A 22,826-nucleotide genomic window follows, 5' to 3' on the forward strand; every position below is an offset into this window, starting at 1 on the left:
TAGAAAAGATACAAAAATGCAGATTCCAAGAGTAGAAAAGATACAAAAACTTATTTAATGAAATAACAGAAAATTCTCCAAGTCTTTGGATAGATATAGACATCCAGATACAGGAAGCTCAAAGTACCAATATAGACTCATCCCAAAAGGCCTTCTTTGAGGCACATTACAATTAAACAGTCAAAAGTTTAACTTTGGAAAAGACAAACAAAGATTTATGAAATCAGCAAGAGAAAAGCTTTAAGTCGCATGTAAAGGGATCTTCATTAGACTAACAGATTAGACTCAACAGAAATCTTGCAGGCCAGAGGAGAGTAGAATTATATATTTAAAATGCTGAAAGTAAAACAATAAAACTTACAGACAAGAATACTATACCCAGCAAAGCTATCTTTCAGAAATGCAAGAGAAATAAAGGCTTTTTCAGACAAGGAAAAACTGAGGGAATTCATCACCTTTAGTTGGATCCTACCAGAAATGCTTAAGCAAGTTCTACATCTGGGAGCAAAAGGATGACATATACCATTATAAAAACATATGAAAGTATAAAACTCACTGGGAGAGTAGATACACAAATAAGAAACAAAAGGAATCAAATGTTTTTACTATAGAAAATCATCAACCCCCAAAAATAAACAATAAGAGAGAAAGAAAGGAACAAAGGACCTGCAGAACAATCAGAAGACAATTAGCAAAATGACAGGAGTAAGTCCTCATTGATCAACAACAACTTTGAATGGAAGGTTTAAATTCGTTAATTAAACATTATAGAGTGGCTGAATAGACAAGAAAATAAGCCCCAACTATATACTGCCTACAAGATATTTATTTACCTGTAAAGCCACACTTAGACAGAAAGCAAAGGGGTGACAAAAGATATTCCACACAAATGAAAACCAAAAGCATGCAGAAATAGCCATACTTTTATTAGACAAAATAGACATTAAGTCAAAAAATATAAAAAGAGGCAAGTTATATAATGATAAAGGGATCCATTTAGCAAGAGGCTATGACAATTGGAAATGTACATGAATCCCACATCAGAGCAGCAGACTAGCAAATATTATTAGGGCTGAAGAGAGGGATAGATACCAATACAATACTACTTGGGGACTTCAACACCCCACTTTCAGCATTGGACAGATAATCTAGGCAGCAAATCAACACAGAAACATAAGACTCAACCTGCACTATAGACCAAATGGACCTACAGAACATTTCATCCAGCAGCTAGAGAACGCACATTCTTCTCATTGGCACATGGAACATTCTTCAGAATACACCATATGTTAGATGACAAAAAAGTCTCAACAAATTTTTATTTTTATTTATTTACTTTTTTTGAGACGGAGTCTCACTCTGTCACCCAGGCTGGAGTGCAGTGGCACATCTCGGCTCACTGCAAGCTGCGCCTCCCAGGTTCACGCCATTCTCCTGCCTCAGCCTCCAAAGTAGCTGGGACTACAGGCACCCGCCACCATGCCTAACTAATTTTCTGTAATTTTTTTTTTTTCTTAGTAGAGATGGGGTTTCACCATGTTAGCCAGGATGGTCTCTATCTCCTGATCTCATGATCCGCCCGCATCAACCTCCCAAAGTGTTGGGATTATAGGTGTCAGCCACCGCACCCAGCCAAGTCTCAACAAATTTTTAAAACTCAAAATCATACCAAGTATCTTAGAACACAGTTGAATCAATCTAGAAATCAATAACAAGAGGAACTCTGGAAACTGTACAAATACGTGGAAATTCAGCAACAAGTTCTTGAATCACCAATAGGCCTACCAAGAAATTAAAAAGGAAATGAAAAAATTTCTTGAAACAAATGAAAATAAAAATACAACATACCCAAACCAATGGGATGCAACAAAAACAGCACCAAGGGGTTATAGCAATAAATGCCCACATTATAAAAGTAGAAGTATTTCAAATATAAACAACCTACTTATGAACCTCACGGAATGAGCAAAGAAAATACTAAACCCGAAATTAGTAGAAGAAAGGAAATAATAAAGAGCAGGCCAGAACTAAATAAAACAGAAACAAGAAAGCAACAAAAAACTCAATGAAATAAAAAATTGGTTTTTGAAAAGTTAAATCAACAAACCATCAGCTAGACTAGGAAAAAAGAGAGATGATCCAAATAAATAAAATCAGAAATGAAAAAGACATTATAACTGATCACAGAAATACAAAGGATCATTAGAGACTATTATGAATGATACTGCATGACTATCATATGTCTATATTGTATGAGTTTTATATGCTGACATATTGGAAAACCTAGAGGAAACAGATAATTACTGGACACATATAACCCACCAAGATTAAATCAAGAAGAAATAGAAAACCTGAACAGACCAACAATGAGTAACAATATTGAATCAGTAGTAAAACGTCTCCTAACAAGAAAAATCCCGGGACTGAATAATTTACTGCTGAATTCTACCAAACATTTTAAGAAGAACTAACACCAATTCTTCTCAAACTCTTGCAAAAAATTGAAGTGAAGAAAATTTGTCTTAATTCGTTCTATGAGGCCAGTTTTACCCGGAAACCAAACTAGATAGGGACACAATTAATGAATGCTACTGGTCAGTATCCCTGATAAACATAGATGCAAAAATCTTCAACACAATACTAGCAAACCGAATCTAATAGCACATCAAAAAGATTATACATCATAATCAAGTGGGATTTATCCCAGGGATGCAAGAATGGTTCAACACATGTAAACTAATCAACAGAATGAAGGATTAAAAACCCTATAGTTGAAGATCCCGACAGGCCCAGCGGCTAGGAGAGTCACGTGAGGGTGGGCGGAGGAGGTGGAGGTTTGTCCCCGCTGTTTCATCTCTATGGCTGTCAGAGGTGGGCGGCTTTGACTGAGGAGCTGCTGGAGCTCGTGCTTGGACGCGTGAGTCTCGGACTCCGAAGGGATGTTTCGTCTGAACTCACTTTCTGCTTTGGCAGAACTGGCTGTGGGTTCTCGATGGTACCATGGAGGATCACAGCCCATCCAGATCCGGCGAAGACTAATGATGGTGGCTTTCCTGGGAGCATCTGCAGTAACTGCAAGTACTGGTCTTTTGTGGAATAGGGCCCATGCAGAATCTCCACCATGTGTAGACAACCTAAAAAGTGACATTGGTGATAAAGGGAAGACTAAAGATGAAGGGGATGTTTGTAACCATGAAAAAAGACTGCAGATCTTGCGCCTCATCCAGAAGAGAAAAAGAAGAAACGTTCTGGATTCAGAGACAGAAAAGTGATGGAATATGAGAATAGGATTCGAGCCTACTCCACACCAGACAAAATCTTCCGATATTTTGCCACCTTGAAAGTCATCAGTGAGCCTGGTGAAGCAGAAGTGTTTATGACGCCAGAAGATTTTGTGCGATCCATAACACCCAATGAAAAACAACCAGAACACTTGGGTCTGGATCAATATATAATAAAACGTTTTGATGGAAAGAAAATTTCCCAGGAACGAGAAAAATTTGCTGATAAAGGAAGTATATTTTAGACCCTTGGAGAATGTGGGCTCATATCCTTTTCAGACTACATTTTCCTTACAACTCTTCTTTCCACTCCTCAGAGAAATTTTGAAATTGCCTTCAAGATGTTTGATTTGAATGGAGATGGAGAAGTAGATATGGAGGAGTTTGAACAGGTTCAGAGCATCATTCGCTCCCAAACCAGTATGGGTATGTGCCACAGAGATCGTCCGACTACTGGCAACACCCTCAAGTCTGGCTTGCGTTCAGCCCTCACAACCTACTTTTTTGGAGCTGATCTAAAGGGAAAGCTGGCAATCAAAAACTTCCTCGAATTTCAGCGTAAACTTCAGCATGATGTTCTGAAGCTCGAGTTTGAACGCCATGACCCTGTGGATGGGAGAATTACTGAGAGGCAGTTTGGTGGCATGCTACTTGCCTACAGTGGGGTGCAGTCCAAGAAGCTGACCGCCATGCAGAGGCAGCTCAAGAAGCACTTCAAAGAAGGAAAGGGTCTGACATTTCAGGAGGTGGAGAACTTCTTTACTTTCCTAAAGAACATTAATGATGTGGACACTGCACTGAGTTTTTACCATATGGCTGGAGCATCTCTTGATAAAGTGACCATGCAGCAGGTGGCCAGGACAGTGGCTAAAGTGGAGCTCTCAGACCACGTGTGTGATGTGGCGTTTGCACTCTTTGTGATGGCAATGGCGAGCTGAGCAATAAAGAATTTGTTTCCATCATGAAGCAACGGCTGATGAGAGGCCTGGAAAAGCCTAAAGACATGGGTTTCACTCGCCTCATGCAGGCCATGTGGAAATGTGCACAGGAAACTGCTTGGGACTTCGCTTTACCCAAACAGTAACCCCACACTGCAAGAGGGGACCTCTCCACCCCCAGTACCCCGGATCCCCTCCGCAGAGTCTCGGCAGAGCCCTTTGTTCTGCTACTTCTGGAAGTAGTGTCCCTTCCTTCCGGGGATGACCTCAGGACTCTGTCGGTTTCCCCTCTTCACCCTTCCCCGTCCCCGTGTTCTGCTGGGCTCTGATTCTGCCCGATGATTATCCCCATAGGTTCTCAAAAACATGAACAAGTCTGAAAAGCTCAGACATTTGGCAGCCTAAACAGCACTACCCATTCAAGCACCTGGTGGATAAAGAATGCGGGGAACCATCCACACACCTGCCAACCCTGGGAAGCATCCAGTTCTCAAATCGTTTTTGCTATGGATTTATATTAACAAGAACATTCCTTGTTTTCCCTCCTGCTGGTATTTTAAAGCCACAAGTAGGGAAGATATCTGGTAGGCAGAAAGAAGTCTGTGATGATAAATGAGGATGAGGATGACCTAGGCACCCTACGCTAGCGTGAGAAGCCTGCGCCCCAGGAAGGATCTGTGTTAGTCCCTGGGATGGCTCCGAGGTCTGCTCTAGGAAGGCAGCATGCTCAGTGGGAACACAGCAAGATTCAGAATTTAAAGTAGTTGCTTCATGGCTCTCTGCACTCTCTTTTCTTCCTCGCAGCCTCCCTAAGATGACTCCAGTGTGACTCTGTGCTCAGTGAGCAATAGTGATTGAGCTCATGTTCCCTGCAAAAGCCGCTTCCCCTCCAGGATGGGCCTCTAAAGTTGAGGCCTGGCTGGCAGGCTGTTTGCCCTCTGTCTTAAACAAACACTTGTAAAATACCCCTTTAATTATAACCGTTTGCAATAAGCATCTCCCCCCCCAAAAAAAAAACCCTATAGTTATCTCAATTGATGCAGAAAAAGCATTTAATGAAATTTAACATCCCTTTATGATAAAAACTCTCAACATATTATGTATAGAAGAAACAAATCCCAACACAAAAGCTATATATGACAAACCCACAGCTACCATCATACTGAACCAGAACTAGAACAAGACAACAATATCTACTTTTACCACTCCTATTCAGCATGGTACTAAAAGTCCTAGCCAGAGGAATTAGGCAAGAGAAAGAAACAAAGAGCAATCAGATTGGAAAAAAAGAAAGTCAAATTGTTCCTCTTGGCAGATGACATGATCTTATATGCAGAAAAAAATCAAGACTTGCCCAACATCTCCTAGAACTGATAAACAAATTTAGTAAAGTTGCAGGATACAAAATCAATATACAAAAATTAGTAGAATTTCTGCATGCCAATCACAAGCTAGCTAAAAAAGAAGTCAAGAATGCAATCTCATTCATAATAGCTATAAAAAATAAAATATTAAGAAATAAATATAACCAAGGAGGTGAAAGATCTCTATAATGAGAAATATAAAACACTGATTAAAGGAATGGAAAGGGACACAAAAATGGAAAGTCAACTCATGCTCATGGATTAGAAGAGTGAATATTGTTGAAATGTCAATACTGCCCAGAGTAGTTTACAGATTTGCTAGGAATTGATAAGGATTTCTATCAAAATACCAATGGTTTTCTTCACATAAATAAAAAAAATAATTCTAAATTGTATATGGAACCACAAAATGCCCTGAATAGCCAATGCGATTGGAGCATAAAAACAAAGCTGGAGGCATCACACTACCTGACTTTGAAATATGCTACAAAGCTATAGTAAACAAAACAGCATGTTATTGATATAAAAACAAATACATAGACCAATGAAACAGAATACAGAGCCTAGAAATAAACTCATGTATTTACAGCTAACTGATTTTTGATAAAGGAACCAAGAACTTTGGGGAAGGGCCACCCTCTTCAATTAATGGTACCCAGTGAAATAGATATCAATACACAGAAGAATGAAACTAACTAGACCCCTATCTCTGATCATATGCAAAAATCAACTCAAAATGGATCTTAAAATGTAAGACTCAAAAACTACAAAGCTACTAAAAGAAAACATAGGGGAAATGCTTCAGAACATTGGTCTAAGCAAATATTTTATGGGTAAGACTATAAAAGCACAAGGAACCAAAACAAAAATAGACAAATGGGACCACATGAAACTAAAAAGTCTGCACAGCAAAGAAAATAATCATCAGAGTGAAGAAATAACATGTAGAATGGGTAAAAATATGTGCAAACTATATGCCCAACAAAAGACTAATAGAAAGCATAAACAAGAAACTCAAACAATTTAACAGCAAAAACCTAACAATCTGATTTTAAAAATCAGCAAAAGCTCTGAATAGACATTTCACAAAAGAAGAAATACAAATGACCAACAAGTGTATGAAAAAATGACCTAGGCACCCTACGCTAATGATATTATTATATCACTAATAATCAGGGAAATACAAATAAAAACTGCAATGAGATATTATCTCACCCCAGTTAGAATGACTATTACTAGAAAGACAAAAATAACAAATGCTGGCAAGGATGTGGAGAAAAGGGAATTCATACACTGTGGTAGAAATGTAAATATGTACAGCCACATGGAAAACAGTATGGAGGCTTCTCAAAAGACTAAAAATAGAAGTACCTAAGATCTGTCAATCCCACTACTGGATATTTATCCAAAGGAAAGGGAATCAGTATATTGAAGAGATATCTGCACACCCATGTTTATCACAGCACTATTCCTAATAGCCAAGATATGGAATCAACTTAAATGTCCATCAACAAATGGAACAATAAAAAAATGTGGTTGAAATACTATTCAGACACAAAAAATAATAAAATCCTGTCATTCGTGACAACATGGATGATCCTGGAGAACCTTATGTTAAGTAAAATAATTCAGGCAGAGAAAGATGAATACTACATGTTCTCATTCATATGTCGGAGGTAAAATAAAGTTAAGCTCATAGGAGTAGAGACTATCAGAGTCTGGGAAGAGGAGGGGGAAGCATAGGGAGAGATTGATTAATAAATACAAAGTTACAGCTAAGAGGAGGAATAAGTTCTAGTGTTCTATAGAACTGGCAGGTGAATATCATTATTAATAACTTATTGCATATTTGCAAAAAGCTAGAAAAGAGAATTTGGAATGTTCCCAATGCAAATAAATAATAAATGTTTGAGGTCCTGGGTATGCTAATTACCCTGATTTGATCATTACATATTGGAGTCTCATATCAAGATATCACTCTGTATCCCATAAATATGTACAATTATTATGTGGCAACTAGAAATAAAAGGAAAAAAGATTAGTACAAAAAAAGTAAATAAATAGGTAAAATAAAATAAAATGAGGCCAAAAAAAAAAAAAAAAAAAGAATCGAATGCCTACATGTGCCAAGACAAGAAAACACTGACCAAGTGTATATGCCTAGGATGTCCCTGAATTCTGGTTATCTAGAATCTACTTAAATTGCTGAAATGAACATCTCCTAACTATTAACACTGTTTCCCACTACAAGACAGTGCTGATTTAATTCTGAGTTCTCCTGTGTTTTCCTAAATATGCCTGAAAACCCTGTTTAGTGAAAATTAAGAACAATTAAATATCCACAATCCTCTATGTTTCCCCACAACCCTGATATAGATCCCTGGCCTCTGTGGTGAGTAGTTTAAAAACTTTGCTTTCAAATTTCCTCTTCTCTCTACCTCAATAGGAGAGGAGACCTCTGGTCAAAATCAAAGACTGCTGCTTGGTCACATGTTCTAGAAACAAAGATTTCAAAGGATTTAAAAAGTGATTCTCAAATTTGGTTATAATTAGAATCACCTGGGAAGTTTCTTCACATATTATGAGAACTTTATTTTATTTAGATCATTCTGAACCTCTCTACTTCATTCCTGGGAATTCTTGCCCCATACTTGATCTGCTTGATTTGTTGTTTTTGTTTAAATAAACTTTTATTTTGGAGTAATTTTAGATATATAGAAAGGTTGCAGCAGAAATAATGCAGATTTCCCATATATCCCTCACCCAGTTTTCCCTTATGTTATTATTTTATTTTATTATGGTGTATTTGCCAGAACTAAGAAACCAGCAATGGTGCATTACAATTAACTATAATCCAGACTTTATCCTGATTTCCCCAGTTTTTCTATTACACTCTTTTTCCATTCAAGGATGCAGTCCGGAGTACCACACTGCATTTAGACTTTATGTCTCTCAGTCTCCGCTTGTCTGTAACATGTTACCAGTGTTTCCTTGCTTTCCTTAACAGCTTTAAGGAGTACTAGTAAGTATTTTACAGAATGTTCTTCAACTTGGATTTGTCTGTTTTTCTCATAATTAGACTGGGATTGTGGGTTTATGGGAATAGTACCACAAAGGCGAAGTGCCTTTCTCATCACATAACACCAAGGGATCCATGATGACCACATGGCATCGCAGGTGATGTTAACCTTCAATCTTCATCACTTTGTTAAAGTCATGTTTTGCAGATTTCTCCACCATAAGTTACTATTACATTTTTTCCCTTTTCCTACTTTATTCTTTGGAAAGAAGTTACAAAGTCTAGCCCACCCTAAGGAAGATGAGGGAAGAATTAAGCTCCATCTCCTGGGAAGGGAAATATGTACACAAATTATTTGGGATTATTCTGTAAGAAATGTTTGTCTCGTTATCCCTATTAATTCAGTTATTTATAATAGTATGGACTCATGTGTATTCATGTTGTACTTTGAGTTGTAATACAGTACCACATTTTTAAATTTTATTGCTCAAATCTTTTCAGTTTTGGCCATTAGGAGTTCTTTCAGGTTGGTTCCTGTGTCCCTTTGACATAATGCCATCCTTTTTTTTTTGAACACTGCCTTAGTTTCTCATAGCACAAGATGCTTCCGGTTCATCTTGAATTTTTCATGCCCTGGCACTAAAATCAGTCATTTCTCCCAAGAAACCTGGTTCTTTTGATTGGAAAATGATAAGTAGTCACCAAGATCTGGAAAGTGGGAATGCTAATTGCTGTTGAAGTGTCATTGCTGTTAGTACAGAGCTAGGTAATATATATTTGTATATTAGTCTGTATACACACACATATCTGTAATTGTTTCTGTATCTATTTGGGTTTGTGTGTGTATAGTTAAACATAAGTTCATACTGATGTCTTGAACTCTAATCCAGCTTACAAAGTTCGTTCTAGCCTTCCCTTCTTGCTGATCTGTAACTTCCCTGCCCCAGACAATGAGAAACCTGACTCACACCATGCATTGCCCATTTACTGATCTTTTTACTCCAGTATACAGAAAAAGCCATTTCAGAATTGTTAGTCCATACCCCACCTGGGGAAATTTTAAAGTGCTCACTGTACAAGATGTACCTGAGAGCAATTAAATCAATTTCTGGGGATGCAGCCCAGGTCTTAGAAGTCTTCAAGTTTCCCAGGTGATTTCAATGTATAACCAGGCTGAGAACCTTTGGGTCAAAAGGTCAGCACATGTGGATAGAACTTTTCTTTCCCATCTCTCCCTGTTTACTTCCATGTGACTAAAACGGGGAGAGCTCAGGGCTGCTTCAACGTGGAAGGTACAGTGTTCAGTGTCCCCGGATTATATTCCCTTCTCTGCATCAGTTTGGCAAGAGAGAAAAATCTCTCTTGGGCTCTGTCTCTGAGGCTTCAAATTCTCTGATTGGACTTCTTTTCCATGAGGGTGCATGATCTGATTCTGGCATAAATGGGGAAAATAGACCGAGCCTGCTTCACAGCCTGCTTAACTGGCTTCCAGGTTAAGGAATAAAGTCCCTGCCAGGCGTGTCACAGCCCAGATAACTAGTTCACAGTGTTGAGCACTGGATTGTCAAATAAGACACAGCTAGGACTAAAGTGTTCCTTTACCTTCTGTTTATCTTGCTTTGCCTCCTGTGTATGCACTTCATGTTGTAGACCCTTGGGAGAGTCATTGGTCAAGAATGAGATTTGGAAGGTCCTAAATACCCCAGCCTAAATAGATATAGTTTCTTATTTAAAAATTAAACATAAGCAAGTGTTAACTAATAATATGCACCATTTGTATAATACAAATTATTTTTTATTTAAAGATTAATTTTAATTAAAGTAATACCCAGATGAAGTTTAAAAACCTCAAACCATGAAGAAGAATCTAAAATTCAAAATCTCTTTTTTAATGTCCAAATCCTGAAGTAGTTGCTTTAAGTGCATCCTATTTTTTCTTTCTTTTCTTTCTTTCTCTTTCTTTCTTCCTTTCTTTCTTTCTTTTCTTTCTTTCTTTCTTTTCTTTCTTTCTTTTTTCTTTCTTTCTTTTCTTTCTTTCTTTCTTTCTTTCTTTCTTTCTTTTTCTTTCTTTCTCTTTCTTTCTTCTTTTTTTTTGGTGTTGACTGTTACAAGTTTGAATAATATATTTACACCACTCTGGCTTGAATTATTAAGGAGTTTGTTGACTTCTCACTGTGAAAGATAAGAAATTGAACACATTCATTCAACTGTTTTCATGTCTCTAGCCTCATTTTTATAAATTAGATATATTTTTTCTTGGTCAAGGTTTACAATCTTTATTTAGGTTTCATAATCATAACTTTGTCCTTTGTGCTTCTGTTAACTCAGAGGTCAGTTTTTCTATTTGTTCATCTTGGTTATTGTCTTTTCTGCTGTTTTCTCCAAATATTGTGTGATTTTTGGTTGTCAGTTCCTTTATAATTGAAGATCTAGGTTGATTACTGTGGGTGCCTGCAATGGTTTTCTAAGTTAGCATAATTTGGTTGTGAAGAACAGAAATCAACTCTGTACAACCTGAACTGATAAGGAGAAGGAATTCACTGGAATGATTTTGAGTGACATACAGAATTGAAAACAGAGAATTGCCTCTGAAAGAAAAGTACCAGGCAGCTGGGGACAGGTGAGTGGAGAAGACAGAGAACAGAAAGCAATGTGCAGTCTATTTAGGGAGCTGCTTTCAAAATGACACAACTCCAAACACTTTTCTCATTAAGTCACTCCACTTAAGATTCAAACACCTAGAGAAAGCTTTCATTTGGGCCTTATATTCACCTCTTCACAGGGGTAGAAGACATTGTGGTCAACAATTCTACCATGAACCAATGAGTGGGAGAATGAGAGTTCCACAAAGGGAAAAGCAAAAGGGGGCAGAAAGAAAAGCTGGCAAACAAACAGAAGTCCACTAGAAACCTTTTCCCTTCCACTCATCTAGGTCTGTTCCTTTTTCTTTTCGTTTTTGTAATTTTGTGGCAAAAACGTGCACATACACAAAACTACACAAATGCCTACTTACACATCAGTGCAAAGTTCTGCAATCAATTATCAGCAACCCTAAAAACAGGAGTGTTGGTTAGCTCTGTTCTCTCCCACTGTCCAGGATGCTCTGTCACCCTGCTTTTCTCATAAGTGATTTCTTTTCCTTCTGCAGATCTTAGTTCAAAAAGGCCTGTTCTGATGTGCAGTTTGAAGTAGCCCCCTACTGCCTCACACATTTTCCTGATTATTTTCATCTTAGCAGTTCTCAGAATTTGAATTTCTATCTTATATAGTGGCTTGGTTGATTATTGTGTGTCTTTCACCTCTAAAGTATAAGCACAATGAGGGCAGGGACATGTTCATCTCATTTCCTGCTCTATGCCTGACAATCACCCAAGTCATGTTTGTTGAATGAATGATTGGCTTATTGTGAGCTGTAAGTGACAGGGCATATCAACAGTCAGGGAGAAAACAGACAGACTGTGGATCCCAAAACTGCCAATGCAAGGAGCATTTTACTCTGTAGTAGAAAAATTTTAAGTATTTCACTTTTGAAAAAAAAAATTGGCTTTAAAAAAATTAATTTCTGATATGTAGGTCTTGAATTTCCTCAAATTTGTTTGTTTGTTTGTTTTTCTCTCAGGCCATAATATCTACTCTAGAAATACTCCTCAGGCTGACTAACCAATTTTTCAGAGAATAAGCCTGGAGCTTTAACTATTTGCTTAGTTAAGTTAATAATAAGGCCTTGTCCTAGAGGCCTCTGCTAGGAGGTAGGAGGTAGAGGGTAGGTGAAAGGCCTTACTGGTCTGGCCCTTCACACTGTGGGTCTCTAAATAATTACCAGCACCTTTCTGACTTCAAGTTTGGAGCTTTATTTATGGGTGCTCCTCAGGGAAGGAGTGTCTAAGCCTCTGTTTAAGGGAAAGTAAGCATCGTCTGATCTTTTTTATTTTGTTTTTTAATCCCATTAATCTGATTATATCTATTTCATATATTTCCATGATTTCCTCAAAATTTTCTGGATGCAAGTTGTCCTTTTGTATTCTAGACTCTTATTATCACATAGTCAATTCTTCTTCCTTTTTCTTTTTTCTTTTTTTTTTTTTTGAGACAAGGTCTTACTCTGTCACCTGCCAGGTTGAAGTACAGTGGCACAATCATGGCTCACTGCAGCCTCCACCTCCTGGGCTCAAGCAATCCTCCCACCTCAGCCTCCCATGTACCTGGCAGCACAGGTGTGCACCACCATGCCCAGCTAATTTTTGTAATTTTTTGTAGAAACAGGGTTTCGCCACGTTGCCCAGGCTGGTCTTGTACTGATGAGCTCAAGCAATCCTCCTGCCTTGGCCTCCCAAAGTGCTGGGCTTAGAGGCACAAGCCACCACACTCAACCTATATTTCCAATTAATGAATTTCTCTTGTTTCAGAAGGAATGTGGGGATATTTGAGGTAGATGTATGTACTCAGGCCACCTTTTGAACAAGCTTTCAAAAATATTATCTTAATATTATTTTCCATCTGTTAAAATCCCTCTTGCCATTACTTCTAACAGAAATAACAGGTTAGTTATTAACCAAATGGCTAAACTTGAACATGTTTTAAATTAGAGTGTTCTAACAAGAATACATGGTAATAATGTTATATTGAGAAATATTTTTTCATGTTTAATACTAATTGGACTAGTGTTTTTACTTTCTTTGCCCTTTATGCAATACTCTTTATTTTAATCAAAGATTGCCAAAGCTGAAATCTCCTTTCTTTCAAAATTCTCTGTATTGGCACTTTCAAATATCTGCTGTCTAACAATTCATTCACGTTGGCCCTAAGAAAAATGTAATTTATTTAAATGAATTCTAAATCCAAGATATACTAACTTATACACAGTATAATTTTATAGACATTTTGGTATATTGTTATGTTTGAAGGAAAAAATTCAAATTTCAAATATATTAAGTAAAAAAAATAAAACTACAAAATTGCTAGAAGAAAGAACATACATTAATGAACTTTTGATAGAAAAGTCAGAAATAATACAAAACACAAATTAAAATAAAAAAGATTAAAATTTTTACTACATAAAAATTTTCAAATCGCATATGGCAAAAAAATAAAAATAACATATACAGGATGAAAAAAAATAAGCCACAGACTAGGAAAAGGTACTTACAGCATATATTAGACATAAGATTGTATCCAGAATATATAAAGAATTCTGGCCAATTAATAAGAAAAAGAAAAACAATACAGTAGAAAATGGGTAAAGATCACTAAAAATTTTAAAAGGGATATTGAAATGACAAATATATGAAAATACATTCATCTTCTTGGAAATCAGATAAATACCACTAATAATGCAACTAAAAATATTTCATGTTTTACTAATTAAGTTAGCAAATTTTGAAAAGTTTAACAATATCAAGTATTTGGTGAAGATTGAGGAGGACATTAGTTGTTTTTCTGTATGGCAGGTTGTAGATTAAACTGATATGGTCACAATGCAAAATAATTTAGCTTTCAAATCAAGAACTCACATACACTATGATCAAGCAATTTCACTTCTAGCTATTTATCCTTGAACAGTATTTCTCAAGCTTGGTAAACATCATTTGGTTTACTGTTAAAAGCACAAACTCCTAGGTTCCATCCCAGCCATTCCTCTCTCAGAATCACCAATGGATGCCTCTTAGATACCTTCTGTTCATTCTTCCACACCTACTCTCCACCTTTCCAACCTACTCTGTGTCACAGAAGGCTGGTCTACATTACAACAGCAGGGCTCCATTTCTTCTAGCTTCAGAGTTGGTTTAGCCAATGGGGAGCCCTGGTAGGAAGGCAGACAGTGGAGTTTAACTCCTTCTTGGAAGCTCTCCACAGACTGGCTCTCTCATGGTTCCCTCAAGGCGTGTAACTCTACAGGACGTCCTTTTTTCTTTCAGGTTACAGTAACCTGTCTCTTCCTTTCAGGTCTGGGTAGTAAAACCTTAGTTGCTACTAGCTCCAGATGACTGTACTATTCCTCGTTTCATCAAAGCCAGGGGTCAGCAAACTGCCAACCTGTTTTTGTAGTTGTTTAGCTCAGAGTAGCTCTTACTTTTTTAAAGAGCTGTGAAAAAGGTGATGAAGAATATGCAACAGAAGCTGTATGTGGCCTACAAAGCCTGAAATATTTATGATCTGGTCCTTTACAGCCAAAGTTTTCTCATCCCATGATCTATACTCATGTTTTTTATAAATAGTCCTTTTGTAATTAAACCTGCTTCAATTTTTTTGAGTGTTCCAAGTTTTCTGTTTGGCCCTTGACTGATATAGGGAAGCCTAGGAAACTGTATCTGTATTATAAGAGCCTCCAGGTGATTCTTACCTTCAGGGAATTTGGGACTCTGGCCTAGAATAATTTGTATAAATATTCCCAAGGAAATAAATGTAGTGATATTAATTTTATTAGTCTTTATAATACTAAAAAAAAAAAGGACAAACTGAATGTCCATCAAAAGTGAATAAAAATAAAATAAAACCAAATAAAAATAAATTTTAAAAGTAAAATGGCCTATATCCCGATGGAGGGTACCAATTAACAATATGTGAGAGTGAACAGATCTCAAATACATGAAAAAGAAAAATAAATTTGTAGAACCATGTAAGGAAAACATAATGTATATAAATTTATAATGTATATTTTTTATAGTTAAATGTGTGCATTGGTTACTTCTGGAGGTGGATAGGCAAAGGGTTACAGAAGAAAGGGACTGGGATTGGTGGTCAAAGGGTCTGGAGAAGACACTGTTGATTGCTCCATGCTCATATCATCCCTTTTTAGCTTGTCAAGGAATGAAATGGGAAGAACCACATTTCTTGCAGCTAGGATTCCTCCTATGGCTAAGGTTCTGCCAAGCAGAGAGTCTTGTATACAACTGCAGTAGAAGGTAAGCATCGTTAAGATGGTGGTCTGCCTGTGGAAACTCCTGATAAGCTTGATGGTGAAAGCATCTGATTCTTCTGAGACATTGTGGCAGAGTTTTAACTTCCATTATAGATCCTGGGTAATGTGTGGCAACAGTGATGGTGCTTCTGTTACAAGAGCTCCATGGTGAGGTTGGTAATGCCGTCTATCTCTACTGGTCCTGGCTATGTGCAAGCAAGTCTGGTTCTCTGCCCTCCCTGAGATTCTATGTGCTGCTCTATTACCCTTCGAAAAATTCCTTTCTGCTGAAACTCAGAGTTGATTTTGTGGTCTGCAATTAAGAACAGGGATATATATGGAAATTTTTGTTTTATCCATATTGTTTAATTACTTTAAAAACAATAAAAAGTACATATAATAAAATATTAATTATGTGGGATAAAAACATAGTTTTACTTTTTGTTATAATTTTAAAATTTCCTTTAATCATTTTTTTCTTTTTTATTATACATTAAGTTCTAATGTACATGTGCAAAATGTGCAGGTTTGTTACATATGTATACATGTGCCATGTTGTGGTGCTGCACCCATTAACTTGTCATTTACATTAGGTATATCTCCTAATACTATCCCTACCGCCTCCCTCTTCCCCCCACCCCACAACGGGCCCTGGTGTGTGATGTTACCCTTCCTGTGTCCAAGTGTTCTCATTGTTCAATTCCCACATATGAGTGAGAATATGCGGTGTTTGGTTTTCTGTTCTTGCAATAGTTTGCTGAGAAGGATGGTTTCCAGCTGCATCCATGTCCCTACAAAGGACATGAACTCATCCTTTTTTATGGCTGCATAGTATTTCATGGTATATATGTGCCACATTTTCTTAATCCAGTCTGTCATTGATGGACATTTGGGTTGGTTCCAAGTCTTTGCTATTGTGAGTAGTGCCACAATAAACATACCTGTGCATGTGTCTTTACAGCAGCATGAGTTATAATCCTTTGAGTATATACCCAGTAATGGGATGGGTGGGTCAAATGGTATTTCTAGTTCTAGATCCTTGGGGAATTGCCACACTGTCTTCCACAATGGTTGAACTAGTGTACAGTCCCACCAACAGTGTAAAAGTGTTCCTATTTCTCCACATCCTCTCCAGCACCTGTTGTTTCCTGACTTTTTAATGATCATCATGCTAACTGGTGTGAGATGATATCTCATTGTGGTTTTGATTTGCATTTCTCTTATGACTAGTGATGATGAGCATTTTTTCATGTGTCTGTTGGTTGCATAAATGTCTCTCTTTGAGAAGTGTCTGTTCATATCCTTTGCCCACTTTTTGATGGGGTTGTTTGTTTTTTTCTTGTAAATTTGTTTGACGTCTTTGTAGGTTCTGGATATTAGCCCTTTGCCAGAGGAATAGATTGCAAAAATTTTCTCCCATTCTATAGGTTGCCTGTTCACTCTGATGGTAGTTTCTTTGGCTGTGCAGAAGCTCTTTAGTTTAATTCGATCCCATTTGTCAATTTTGGCTTTTGTTGCCATAGTTTTTGCTGTTTTAGACATGAAGTCCTTGCCCATGCCTATGTCCTGAATGGTATTGCCTAGATTTTCTTCCAGAGTTTTTATGGTTTTAGGTCTAACATTTAAGTCTCTAATCCATCTTGAATTAATTTTTGTATAAGGTGTAAGGAAGGGATCCAGTTTCAGCTTTCTACTTATGGGTAGCCCGTTTTCCCGGCACCATTTATTAAATAGGGAATCCTTTCCCCATTTCTTGTTTTTGTCAAGTTGTCAAAGATCAGATGGTTGTAGATGTGTGGTATTATTTCTGAGGGCTCTGTTCTGTTCCATTGGCCTATAGCTCTGTTTTGGTACCAGTACCATGCTGTTTTGGTTACTGTAGCTTTGTGGTATAGTTTGAAGTCAGGTAGTGTCATGTCTCCAGCTTTGTTCTTTTGGCTTAGGACTGTCTTGGCAATGCGGGCTCTTTTTTCATTCCATATGAACTTTAAAGTAGTTTTTTTCCAATTCTGTGAAGAAACTCATTGGTAGCCTCATGGGGATGGCATTGAATCTATAAATTACCTTGGGCAGTATGGCCATTTTCACGATATTGATTGTTCCTATCCATGAGCATGGAATGTTCTTCCATTTGTTTGTGTCCTCTTTTATTTCATTGAGCAGTGGTTAGTAGTTCTCCTTGAAGAGGTCCTTCACATCCCTTGTAAGTTGGATTCCTAGGTATTTGATTCTCTTTGAAGCAATTGTGAATGGAAGTTCATTCATGATTTGGCTCTCTGTTTGTCTGTTATTGGTGTATAAGAATGCTAGTGACTTTTGCACATTGATTTTGTATCCTGAGACTTTGCTGAAGTTGCTTATCAGCTTAAGGAGCTTTTGGGCTGAGACAATGGTGTTTTCTAAATATACAATCATGTCATCTGCAAACAGGGACAATTTGACTTCTTCTTTTCCTAATTGAATACCCCTTTATTTCTTTCTCTTGCCTGATTGCCCTGGCCAGAACTTCCAACACTATGTTGAATAGGAGTGGTGAGAGAGGGCATCCCTGTCTTGTGCCAGTTTTCAAGGGGAATGCTTGCAGTTTTTGCCCATTCAGTATGATACTGGCTGTGGGTTTGTCATAAGTAGCTCTTATTATTTAGAGATATGTTCCATCAATACCAAATTTATTGAGAGTTTTATCACAAAAGGCTGCTGAATTTTGTCAAAGGCCTTTTCTGCATCTGTTGAGATAATCACGTGGTTTTTGTCTTTGGTTCTGTTTATATGCTGGATTACATTTATTGATTTGTGTATGTTGAACCAACCTTGCATCCCAAGGATGAAGCCCACTTGATCATGGTGGATAAGCTTTTTGATGTGCTGCTGGATTCAGTTTGCCAGTATTTTATTGAGGATTTTTGTATCGATGTTCATCAGGGATTTTGGTCTAAAATCCTCTTTTTTTGTTGTGTCTCTGCCAGGCTTTGGTATCAGGATGATGTTGGTCTCATAAAATGAGTTAGGGAAGATTCCCTCTTTTTCTATTGATTGGAATAGTTTCAGAAGGAATGGTACCAGCTCTTCCTTGTACCTCTGGTAGAATTCGGCTGTGAATCCGTCTGGTCCTAGACTTTTTTTGGTTGGTAGGCTATTAATTATTGCCTCAATTTCAGAGTCTGTTATTGGTGTATTCAGGGATTCAACTTCTTCCTGGATTAGTCTTGGGAGGGTGTATGTGTCCAGAAATTTATCCATTTCTTCTAGATTTTCTAGTTTATTTGCGTAGAGGTGTTTATAGTATTCTCTGATGGTAGTTTGTATTTCTGTGGGGTCAGTGGTGGTATCCCCTTTATCATTTGTTATCGCGTCTATTTGAGTCTTCTCTTTTTTCTTCTTTATTAGTCTTGCTAGTGGTCTATCAATTTTGTTGATCTTTTCAAAAAACCAGCTCCTGGATTCATTGATTTTTTGGAGGGTTTTTTTGTGTCTCTATCTCCTTTGGTTCTGCTCTGATCTTTGTTATTTCTTGCCTTCTGCTAGCTTTTGAATGTGTTTGCTCTTGCTTCTCTAGTTCTTTTAATTGTGATGTTAGAGTGTCAATTTTAGATCTTTTCTGCTTTCTCTTGTGGGCATTTAGTGCTAGAAATTTTGCTCTACACACTGCTTTAAATGTGTCCCAGAGGTTTTGGTATGTTGTATCTTTGTTCTCTTTGGTTTCAAAGAACATCTTTATTTCTGCCTTCATTTCGTTATGTATGCAGTAGTCATTCAGGAGTAGGTTGTTCAGTTTCCATGTAGTTGAGCGGTTTTGATTGAGTTTCTTAGTCCTGAGTTCTAGTTTGATTGCACTGTGGTCTGAGTGACAATTTGCTATAATTTCTGTTCTTTTACATTTGCTGAGGAGTGCTTTACTTCCAACTATGTGGTCAATTTTGGAATAAGTGTGATGTGGTGCTGAGAAGAATGTATATTCTGTTGATTTGGGGTGGAGAGTTCTGTAGATGTCTATTAGGTCTGCTTGCTGCAGAGTTGAGTTCAATTCCTGGATATCCTTGTTAACTTTCTGTCTCGTTGATCTGTCTAATGTTGTCAGTGGGGTGTTAAAGTCTCCCATTATTATTGTGTGGGAGTCTAAGTCTCTTTGTAAGTCTCTAAGGACTTGCTTTATGAATCTAGGTGCTCCTGTATTGGGTGCATATATATTTAGGATAGTTAGCTCTTCTTGTTGGATTGATCCCTTTACCATTATGTAATGGCCTTCTTTGTCTCTTTTGATCTTTATTGGTTTAAAGTTTGTTTTATCAGAGACTAGGATTGCAACCCCTGCCTTTTTTTGTTTTCCATTTGCTTGGTAGATCTTTCTCCATCCCTTTATTTTGAACCTACGTGTGTCTCTGCATGTGAGATGGGTCTCCTGGATACAGCAAATTGATGGGTCTTGACTCTTTATCCAATTTGCCAGTCTGTGTCTTTTAATGGAAGCATTTAGCCCATTTACATTTAAGGTTAATATTGTTATGTGTGAATTTGATCCTGTCATTATGATGTTAGCTGGTTATTTTGCTCGTTAGTTGATGCAGTTTCTTCCTAGCATCGATGGTCTTTACATTTTGGCATGTTTTTGCAGTGACTGGTACCGGTTGTTCCTTTCCATGTTTAGTGCTTCCTTCAGGAGCTCTTGTAGGGCAGGCCTGGTGGTGACAAAATCTCTCAGCATTTGCTTGTCTGTAAAGGATTTTATTTCTCCTTCACTTATGAAGCTTAATTTGGCTGGATATGAAATTCTGGGTTTACAATTCTTTTCTTTAAGAATGTTGAATGTTGGCCCCTATGCTCTTCTGGCTTGTAGCCTTTCTGCCGAGAGATCCGCTGTTAGTCTGATGGGCTTCCCTTTGTGGGTAACCTGATCTTTCTCTCTGGCTGCCCTTAACATTTTTTCCGTCATTTCAACTTTGGTGAATTTGACAATTATGTGTCTTGGAGTTGCTCTTCTTGAGGAGCATCTTTGTGGTGTTCTCTGTATTTCCTGAATTTGAATGTTGGCCTGCCTTGCTAGGTTGGGGAAATTCTCCTGGATAATATCCTGCAGAGTGTTTTCCAACTTGGTTCCATTCTCCCCGTCACTTTCAGATACACCAATCAGACGTAGATTTGATCTTTTCACATAGTCTCATATTTCTTGGAGGCTTTGTTCATTTCTTTTTACTCTTTTTTCTCTAAACTTCTCTTCTCACTTCATTTCATTCATTTGATCTTCAATCACTGATTCCCTTTCTTCCAGTTGATCGAGTCAGTTACTGAAGCTTGTGCATTTGTCACGTAGTTCTCGTGTTATGGTTTTCATCTCTATCAGGTCATTTAAGGACTTCTCTGCATTGGTTATTCTAGTTAGCCATTCATCAAATCTTTTTTCAAGGCTTTTAGTTTCTTTGCACTGGATTCATAATTCCTCCTTTAGATCAGAGAAGTTTGATTGTCTGAAGTCTTCTTCTGTCAACTCATCAAAGTCATTCTCCATCCAGCTTTGTTCCGTTGCTGGCAAGCAGCTGTGTTCCTTTGGATGGGGAGAGGTGCTCTGATTTTTAGAATTTCCAGGTTTTCTGTACTGCTTTTTCCCCATCTTTGTGGTTTTATCTACCTTTGGTCTTTGATCATGGTGACGTACAGATGGGGTTTTGGTGTGGATGTGCTTTCTGTTCATTATTTTTCATTTTAACAGTCAGGACCCTCAGCTGCAGGTCTGTTGGAGTTTTGCTCAAGGTCTACTCCAGACACTGTTTGCCTGGGTATCAGCAGTGGAGGCTGCAGAGGAGTGAATATTGCTGAACAGCAAATGTTGCTATCTGATTGTTCCTCTGGAAGCTTTGTCTCAGAGGTGTACCGGACTGTGTGAGGTGTGAGGTGTCAGTCTGCACCTAGTGGGGGATGTCTCCCAGTTAGGCTACTCGGGGGTCAGGGACCCACTTGAGCAGGCAGTCTGTCCGTTCTCAGATCTCAAACTCCGTGCTGGGAAAACCACTACTCTTCCAAGCTGTCAGACAGGGACATTTACATCTGCAGAGATTTCTGCTGCCTTTTGTTTGGCTATACCCTGTCCCCAGAAGTGGAGTCTACAGAGGCAGGCAGGCCTCCTTGAGCTGTGGTGGGCTCCACCCAGTTCGAGCTTCCTGGCCGCTTTGTTTACCTACTTAAGCCTCAGCAATGGTGGGTACCCCTCCCCCAGCCTGGCTGCCACCTTGAAGTTAGATCCCAGACTGCTGTGCTAGCAATGAGGGAGGCTCCATGGGCATGGGACCCTCCGAGTCAGGCATGGGATATAATCTCCTGGTGTGCCGTTTGCTAAGACCCTTGGTAAAGCACAGTATTAGGGTGGGAGTGACCTGATTTTCCAGGTGTTGTGTGTCATGATTTCCCTTGGCTAGGAAAGGGAATTCCCTTCCCCATTGTGCTTCCTGGGTGAGGTGATGCCTCACCCTGCTTTGGCTCTCGCTCGTTGGGCTGCACCCAATGTCCTGCACCCTCTGTCCGACATGCCCCAGTGAGATGAATCTGGTACCTCACCTCAGTTGGAAATGCAGAAATCACCTGTCTTCTGTGTCACTCACGCTGGGAGCTGGAGGCTGGAGCTGTTCCTATTCGGCCATCTTGGTGCAGATCGATCCCTTTAATCTTTAAAAAAAAAAAAAAAAAAAAAAAGATATCTAGGCTGGGCACAGTGGCTCACACTATAATCCTAGCAATTTGGGAGGCCAAAGCAAGAGGATTGCTTGAGCCTAGGAGTTCAAGATAAACCTGAGCAAAATGGTGAGATTCTCATCTCTACAAAAACAAAAAATAAAAATATTTTAATTTTTATCCAGGTGTGGTGGTGTGGGGCAGTAGTTCCAGTTACTTTGGAAGCTGAGGTGGGAAGATTGCTTGAGCCTAGGAGTTCAAAGCTACAGTGAGCTATGATCACTCCACTGCACTCCAGCCTGAGATAGACATTTCCCCCGTCTCTATGAGAAAATGTGTACATATGTAATCTCTGTATAGGCCATATGTTAATTCTCTACTGACCAGATTAAACAAAGATCCCTATTTGTCCATTCAACACAGGGAAAAAGTGTTACACTTCCATATTTCAGAAGTAACCCCAAAATTACCTATTCATTACCTAACTTCTCATATTTTTCTACACCATTTCTAGTTTATTACAATTTCTCTAAATTACATCCATCCTCAGGATGTTTTTGTTAAAGGTGCATGTGTGTATGCTTCTTAATTGCCTTCACTCATTTAAATATTATCATTTCCACCAGATTTACTCACAGAAGTCAGAGTTTCAGCAGCTTTTCTCAT

General features: G+C 38.2%; 1 pseudogene; it reads left to right on the forward strand.

Annotated features, from left to right (window-relative positions):
• The first annotated feature begins 2,782 nt into the window (after positions 1 to 2,782).
• On the forward strand, positions 2,783 to 5,217 carry LOC102137578 (calcium uptake protein 1, mitochondrial pseudogene; annotated as a pseudogene).
• The last annotated feature ends 17,609 nt before the right edge of the window (positions 5,218 to 22,826 follow it).

This window comes from Macaca fascicularis, chromosome 9 (genome assembly GCF_037993035.2).
Source record: "Macaca fascicularis isolate 582-1 chromosome 9, T2T-MFA8v1.1".
Lineage (NCBI taxonomy): Eukaryota > Metazoa > Chordata > Mammalia > Primates > Cercopithecidae > Macaca > Macaca fascicularis.